Source organism: Leuciscus leuciscus (genome assembly GCF_965113295.1).
Source record: "Leuciscus leuciscus genome assembly, chromosome: 15".
Taxonomy (NCBI): domain Eukaryota; kingdom Metazoa; phylum Chordata; class Actinopteri; order Cypriniformes; family Leuciscidae; genus Leuciscus; species Leuciscus leuciscus.
In genome coordinates this window covers 8,101,702-8,110,825 of record NC_138739.1, presented here as the reverse complement: position 1 = coordinate 8,110,825, position 9,124 = coordinate 8,101,702, and the positions used below count along the sequence as shown (strand labels likewise).

Here is a 9,124-nt window from a genome sequence, read left to right as displayed (position 1 = left end):
GGAAGCTCAGACTTATACCATTTTTAAAGGTCAACTTCAGACATATTTTTTTTTAAACTTGCATTTTCCTGTTGATGTGTTTCTTGTTGCTTTTAACAATTGTTTATTATGTGTACAGCGCTTTGAGAATATGCTTTTAAAGGCGCTTTATAAAATAAAGGTTATTATTATTATCTCCTCCCTCCATATGTTGGCATGATGTATTCTGATCTTCAAGCAGAAGGAGCTGGATGAAATATCATAATCACATCATGTTCAGAGGAGAACTGGTCCTCGACTGAGCCTGGTTTCTCCCAAAAGTTTTTTTCTCTGTTTCTGTCACATGATGGACTTTGGGTTCCTTGCCGCTGTCGCCTCTGAATACTTAGTTATTAATATTATTGACTTGAATGCACTGACACTATTGGATGAGAACTGAACTGAGCTGGATGATGACATCACTGTTTTGATTCATAGCTGAAATGAACTCATTTCACAATTGATTAAATTAACTGAACTGAATCAACACTGAACTGACTTCAGCTGAACAACAGCACTATAGAGCTGGTAAGTCCCGCCCCTTCCGCTAACCCCACTGGAACCTCTAGGTTGAAAAATCGTCAATGCAAGTGAATGTGAGAAAATTATTATTTTCTGGTCCCGTTTGAATTTTGCCATGAATGTGAACATATGTTGTCTGTGAATTTTTAATATAATATTTCGTGTGAAGAATGCTACAATTTAGCGGGTAGAAGTTTGATACGGTTAGACTTTGTGTGAGAGCACTTTGTGGACTACAACTCTAGTTTTTACATCAGACGGGAATCTGAAGAAAGAACAGCCCATTTGGTTTGAATGGTGACATTTGGGTACAAAACACACAGGCATCTCGATCTGTCTCCATAGATTATCCAGCCCGATCTCACAGGAAAACGTACAAATTCTACAAAGTGGCTTATTCGTACGAAATCATACGACCTGACTCGTACGAATTAGTACGATTTTTGCAAAATCGTACATATTTGACGAATTGGCCAATTCGTATGAATTCATACGAATGACCTACCCCTGACCCCGCCCCTAAACCTACCCATCACGTGGGTTTAGACAAATCGTACAAATTCGTACGAGTGAGGTCGTACGAATTAGTACGAATTAGCCAACTTTTTATCATTCGTACGAATTCGTACGAATTGGTCGTGAGATAGCGTTGGATTATCGCAGCATTAGCACCGTGCTTTGACAAGTGGAGGGAAAATGTGTTATGGGGTGACATCACATAGGCGACATGTAGTCTTTCTCGTTATGTCTTTTCCACAACTGCTAGCCAAAGAATCATACAATATACTGTCAAACTCGTAACATGAAAAATTATATAAAAAATTCACAGACAACATATGTTCACATTCATGGCACAATTCAAACGGGACCGTAAAATAATTATTTTCTCACATTCACTTGCATTGATGATTTTTCAACCTAGAGGTCAACTTGGGGTTTTACGGATGGGCGGGACTTACCAGCTCTATTGTCTTTTTAGAGCTGCTGTACAACAGAATTGGTATGAGGTTACAGGACTTAGTTCGGCATTAGTCCACCTCATTTTCTGATGTGCTCATCAGGTTAGAGCCTTTCTTGGGAGCAGGGGCCTTTGCCTAAGTTCCCCTCCTAGAAGTCTACAGTAATATGGGGGATGAGTCTGTAGACACACACTTTCAAGTTTGCTTTGGGGGCAAACATTTCTGGTATGGAGTCGCCCTCAGTCTGACCCAGTTTAGGCCAGGACATATTGCAGCCATTTCTGGATACTCAGGAGCAGAGACTTCCCTCTGAGTAACTATCTGTGAGACATAAGGGTTACGCACAGATGCTTCGTACTCTTTCTCTGTGGAAGACTCTGGTATCACCTCGAGTCCCACGCTTGTGTTGTCGTCGCAAGACTACCTCGACAGACACCACTGTCAGGGTTGAGCTGCGGTTTTAAATAGACTTCTAGATCATGACTAAAGGGAAGGTCTTCATCTCCCAAATCTGAGGAAATCATGGGTTGGTACTTTTCCTAAATGTGAAGGATTAATATGTGTTGATCCAAACTGGCATAATTCTGTAGAAAAATTTAAATAACTGAAGCCATAACAATACATTTAAAACACCATAAACAGAACTAAACTAATTTGAGAAACATTTTCTTCATCGGTTCACTGAAAAGCCCACGATAGTAACTCTTAATGTCTGAAACACTCAGATTGATCTGAAAGATAACTTAACTGAGAAATGTATCTGGTTGTGTGTGAATCCTCCCCCAACCTCAGTCAGTTTCCGCTCACACATCCGTCTCCTTTAACATCATCGAAATCAACAAGTTTTTGCTGATCTTACATTTTCAAATGAATTCTGGCCCTGAATGAAAACTAATAGCAGAAGAGTGAAATATTGGATTAGATATCTGTATCTACTGGTGTGTTATTTAGTGCTGTGAGCTGTCAATCATATTTGACCTCTGACCTGTGACTCTTATTTGACTGTTGATGGATTCACTTTATTTCAGTGTAAAGATGTTTTGTGTGGAGTGGAAGATTGTGAGCTTCTTATTAGCAGGAGAGAAAATGAAGAAACGCTTCAGCCACAAACTGCTGACACACACAGAGACGACAAACATCCAGCAGAAGCTGTTTATCCACCGACAGATCAAACCAGACACACAGATGTTTGTACAGATAAAACAAAGAGGTAAACCATTACAGAGTCCATTATGACTCAGAATCCACTTAATCACATGTATAATGTATGCCTGTGTTGCAACAAAATTCATGAATGAACATTAATGCAAACATAGAGTAACCTGTAAATGTAATCGTTCATTTAGAGAAATATCATCTGGTTACCAGAAAGTGTTGGTCGTGGGAAAATTTGATGAGAAATGCTTGAGTTCATAATCAGATATTTTGCTTTTGATTGCAGACTTTGGTATTTTGGCGAATCTGAGCAAAATTAAACACATGTGAGTTTTTCTTGGTCTTTTCTTCAGAACAAACTGAAATGTTTAGATTTTCTACCATAGTGTAGAAGTGATCTTTGATAGCAGCCTTTCTTTTGAAAGCCACATCTCTGGCACTTGTAAAACTGCTTTTTTAAAAATCTTAAATACTCAATTACAACATATGATATCACTGTCAAATGCAGAAAAGTTAATTCATGCATTCATGACCTCAAGGCTAGATTATTGCAATGCTGTAACGATAGGCCTTATTGGTAGATGTTATCTGAACATCTGTATCTGAGTAATAGGCAGATGCCACAAACAGGCTTGGGAGGGTTACTTTAAAAATGTATTCCGTTACAGTTACAAATTACTTCATAAAAAAAGTATTCAGTAATGTAATCCAAGTACTATAACATGAAAGTAATGTAACTGATTACTTTGGGATTACTTCAAGGTCACATATATAAATAAAGTCAAGCAAGAAGAAATATATATATTTTTTAAAGAATTTGGTCCAGTGTACAATATTTGCAAAATATACACACATGCCTGAAATATATTTATGTAAAGGGCTATACAGACATCTAGTGGCTAATGTATGGTATTACAGATTATTTTGTTTTATTTTTAACTAATTTTTAACTAAAAAATAAAAACTCAACATTTACATTTTTTACACAATCTACATATTAGTTTATTTTAAAATAGGCCTACATGTTGACTAAAGCCGTGATCTTTCTTAATTTGCCTGACTGGACGTGGGGCGTTGGCAGTGGGAGTTCCCCTACGTTACCTAGACAGCGAACATCCCGTTACGTGAGAAAAGATTAAGAAAGGACATTTTGGGTACTAAAAAAGCTACTCTCCTAATTTCTACAAAATAGCAGCGGAATTTCCATGAATTAAAAGCGATTTTACCCGCAGGCAGCATCGTTTCTACTAGCAGCAGTGATTCACTCTGCGTCTGAGGAGATTGTAGTCAGCTGTTATTTGCACACGCACCAGCGGGTGGCACACGTGAGTCATTACTGGCAACAGAACCAGGAACTACTGTACAATCAAGCAGCGCTTAATATAGTGTTATTATGCCAAAATACTTATTTATTTAGTTTTAAATGAAACCATTGTAATCCTGAAAGTATTCCCCCTTTTTTCAAAATGTAACTATAATCTGATTACTATGTTTTTTGACGTAACTGTAACGGATTACAGTTACTGGATTTTTGTATCCTGATTACATAACGCCGTTACATGTATTCCGTTACTCCCCAACCCTGGCCACAAATGCCACAAATCTGGACACTGGACCAGAGTATGTCACTAAAACTGGTCAGTAAGAGAAGTCACAGAATGTTTTGACCAACCTTCGTACTTTTTGGGCCCAGTTTATAATGTAAATGAACTAGAAGAGCAGTGGATGGTGCCACTCCTGATTGGGGCGACCCCTGTAAGATTCAAAATAGAGACTGGGACTGACGTAAACATTGTGGCAGAAGAGACTTTCACCGCACTGGTCCCAGTAAAGACACTAGAGCCAGCTAATGTCATTGGACAGCCCTGGGGGAAAGTAATGCCCATTCTCTGCCTATGTGGTCCGTGGATATAACGTGAATAACCGGCTTAGTCGGTCTCTATCAGCTAACATGAACCTAGTAAGGAGAGTAGAGGAGGCGAACGTAGCTTCTGAACGCTATGATGCATTTGGTGAGCATGTCACACTCAAAACTGACCCTGTCAAAATACTAAATGTTCGGGGTCTTGTGATCCCAAAAGACGTTTGATCAAAATTAAAAACAAAAAATATATATTTGTCTAAATGACATGAAACTTTGTACAGTTGTCAACACTTTCTAGATAAAAAAATAAATAAAAAATAATTAGAATGATATATATATATATATATATATATATATATATATATATATATATATTTATTTATTTATTTATTTATTTATTTATTTATTTATTTATTTTTAGTGTGCGGAAAAAAAGTCTCCAGAGACGTATGAAAATTGACGTATTATATATATATATTTTAAATAGTTTTTTTTTTATAAAATAAAAATAGCAACTTTTTATGTAAAATTCACTTTATAAAAGGCCCACATTTCTAAATTTCATTCATGGGGATAACATGGATAATTTTACATGGTTTAGTGTAAGATTTTTGCCCATCTTTGTAAAATTGCCCGAGTGTAAACCACAAACGAACAGCACAGAAGGGTTAAAAGACTTGCCGCAGCCATATGCTGTGTTCCCACTCCAATGCTTTAAAAGGTGAAAGAGGAGTTGCAGAGGATCGAGAACAATGGTGTCGTAGAGCGTGTGACACAACCAACCGAATGGTGTGTGCCAATGGCACCCGTTCTGAAGAGGATCGGCAAAGCAAAGCGTCTGCATGGATCTTAAAAGACTGAACGAGGCAGTAAAACGAGAACATGTTGTGCTACACTGTAAAAAATGTATTGTCAAATTAACAGTAACTTACTGGCAACAATTATCCAGTAGTTGCTGTATTTCATTCAACAGTAAAATTACTGTAACACTAAATACAGTAGTGTTAAGCATACTGTACAATTAAATACATTATTTTACTGTTATTTTTTACCACGTTAAAACACAGTATTACACCGTTGATTTTTAATAATACTGTATAGTATTATACAGTTATGAAATGTTATTTTATTACTTTTATAGTGCTACTGTGTTACCTGTAGAATTATGTAGAAAATCTGTAGGAATATTATTTTAACAGTTAATGGGAAATAGAAAAAAGAACAATTGAAGCTTTAACTGCACAACAAGGTTTATTGTGTATTTTTAAACAATACATTAGTAATAATAATGTAATATAATACAACAATAAAAATCTGTTTTAAAAGAAGACTAATGAACAATATATATTTAATAATTAAGATCAGTGAACAATTCATGTATTTCAATTCATGCAAAAATGATCCTGAACAGGTAAAAAATAAACTTAGAAAGAAAGCAAGACAGGTGAGGATGAAGGCCAGGTGAGGAGGGTAGTGATGGTGTCTAGTGGTAGAAGAGCGACAGCATTTCTGATAATCCTGCAAGGAATGATAAGCACAAATCAATCAGAGGCAAAAAAAAATTTGCCTATGGTATCCACCTTATTTTTCACGGAAGAGTGGGCACGGCCATTTATAAATGAAATGTGTCTGGCTTCCGGTGTCATCCGCTTATAGTTATTTCTAGCTGTACAAAAAAGCTTGCTATGCTTCTTGATATTTTGATGTATTGAATTCGTCATAATTGTAAACACTAGTTTGTAGCACAAATATTTTTATTATTTACAGCACTTTTCGTTATTTCCATATAGCGGGTAATGAACCGGAAGTCTCGCACATTCACAGAAAATAGCTTAGGTAGGCTAATACTTTAGTTTTTACATATAAGAAACACGTCCAACATGGACACGCAAGCGGTTTTCTGTGGTAACGAACAAATACTCTATAAAAGAGAATGAACATGTCCTGTATCAGAAGCTAAAGTAATAAATATTGAGAAGGCAATGGCCCATATTCTATATCTCGGACTCCAAACAATCGGCCACTGATCAGGGCTGCGTTTCCCCAAAGCATTGTAACCTTAAATTGATTCTAGAGCAATTACCACCAATGGTCTCTACGATCAATTTAGGCTTACAATGCTTACGATAGTCAGTTCCTTTCATAGATATGTCTGTCGACTTTATGCTTACTAATTTTAATGATGAAAAAGACGTGCGTGAGCTCACGCCGTGAGAGGTAAATGTGAACGCTGAGCGGCAGCGGGTTAGATTAAATTAACACAGATATGAGGTGTGTATAATTTAAACTAAATAACTCCCGCTTGATTGGGGCTAACAGTAGCTGCTGATCATTTCTCTTCTGTTCGATTCTCGATTTTGAATCAAATTTCATTTAGATATATGCATAGATTTGATTTTAGATTTGATCATAGATTTTAAATCTATTCTATGCATATATCAAATTGAAATTTTATTCAAAAGAGAATTCCCAATTCCAAAAGTACCGCCTCTTTTGAATCAAATCGTGACCCAAAGAATCGATTTGAATCGAATCGTTGAATCAAAAAGATTCCCACCCCTATTACATTTCATTATATTTTAACTTTACCTGTTGTCTTCATTATTTAATGTATGTTTGAGAACATTTAAAACTTAAAATAAATAAATATTTGACATTGATTGTGATAATGATCAACACTGACTGATATGAAACATTTTATCAAGATGATTTTTGACCATATCACTCAACCCTATTTTTACCATTTCATGTTTTAATTAAAACTTATTTAAAGAGATGTTACAATTATAATATAAAAATACAAATTATTTGACTTATACAAGGCATATTTGTTAAATGGAAACTGTGAAGGGAACATAATTACATTTTAAAACAGACTATCAATTTGAAAAATGTATGGTTTAAGTCATTTCCACCCTTTCTGGATTTTTCTAAATACAGATTCAGACACAAATCATTTCTACAGATATGGGCTCCGCTGCACATACCTAATATTACTCTTACCTTAATGATTTTGCCAATCATATTCTGCAAAGTCCCTGATGTAAGATGCAACGTGTGGATTCAAGGCCATGGTCTTCCTCCGAACAACTCTTTCTGCTCACCTGGAACTGTGATGTTCATTTCGAATTTTCAGGATTTATCCTGACAAGAAACCTGTAAACACAAAAGAAATAAAAATATTTTCCAACTGAATCAAGAGTGATCACAATATGTAACATCATCTGTAAGTCACATCACAATAGGGGATAAGCTCTAAACCATCACTTGTGCAAAATAAAAAGCCATTGGTGTTACTAATAGAAATCAATTTGTAACAAAAGTGTATGAATGAACATGGACTGAGGTAACTGCACAAGGTCCTGGCAGATCGCCAGGTCAGGTCCTCACAGACGTGTAAAAGAAAATTCTGATTTAGACAAAAATAATCGCGAATAAATCAATAAGAGGAATCCAAGAATCCGAATCCTAACCTTGGGTATCCAATTTCAGGATACATTGAACGATTTTCAATTCCCAACCGTATGATATATAAAATAATGAACGCGCAGGCGCTTCCACTGACTTAAAATGGTAAAGAACACAATGATTAGATCATTCTGACCTTATAAGAGGCTACAAATGCAATCTATGTTTATAAAATTACATTTATTAATCAAGTAACGTTAGGCTAGCTATCAACATGAAGGAAATCCGCGTTACATGCGTTATAGAACATAAGCCGCGGGCAGTTCTTCTAAACTAACATTAACCTGCTACTATTTAGTTTGCATAAAAAAAATATAAAGATTCATCACTAACCAGATATTTATGGCGAAAACTTCGCTGACAGACACAGCGACGCGATGCAAAGGCCTGCGCTCTCAACGTTACTCAGGGAACTGAAGAGTTATTCATAAAACGGCAGCTTGTGGTTATTTTTCGCGGTCATTTCGTACTACTGTTTTTAAATTTACAGTAACATGTCCCAATGTCCCAAACTACAGGGTGGGCCATTTATATGGATACACCGTGGTGGCATGGGAGTGGTTGGTGATATTGAGGTCCTGTTTGTGGCACATTAGTATATGTCATGGTCACCACCCATCTTGAAGAGTTTGCCCCCTCACATGTACTGGTGTGCCACAAACGGGACTTTGGTGTCACCAGCCATTCCCATGTTGTTGCGGTGTATCCATATAAATGGCCCACCCTGTACATTGAAACCTAGAGTAGCCTATCATATTGTACACAGCTTATAGTAAAATGTTGAGAATAAATTAAATTAAATATCTAAATCCTGGTCAGCTACTCTCTAAACAATTTTAAAGTTATTAGCTAGAATCCATGCATACCAATATTAAGATTTATTACTTACCATATGACGAAGTTCCAGGTCGGCAGAAACGACAGGTCTACACGATCACTGACACAACAGAAAAACTCATTCAAATGCGCTCTCATGCACCCCCCACTGACAGAAATTAAGACTGTTAATGGTCACCCACTCCTGAAAATGTTTTATGTACGGATAACGTTAGTAGGCTAGCAATTTTACTTGTGGAATTGTGTGTGGTGTTTTTCGCGGTCAATTTGCACTGCTGTATTTAGATTTACAGTAACTAAT

At 36.3% G+C, this 9,124-nt stretch overlaps 1 long non-coding RNA gene across 1 annotated transcript; it reads right to left on the bottom strand.

The window, feature by feature from the left end:
* Nucleotides 1-5,414: 5,414 nt before the first annotated feature.
* Nucleotides 5,415-8,917, bottom strand: LOC309476551. The gene is made up of 3 exons (XR_014198267.1): nucleotides 8,876-8,917; nucleotides 7,522-7,674; nucleotides 5,415-6,036 (listed from the first exon to the last, which is right to left on the bottom strand). It is a non-coding gene; the product is annotated as an uncharacterized lncRNA (long non-coding RNA).
* Nucleotides 8,918-9,124: the final 207 nt, after the last annotated feature.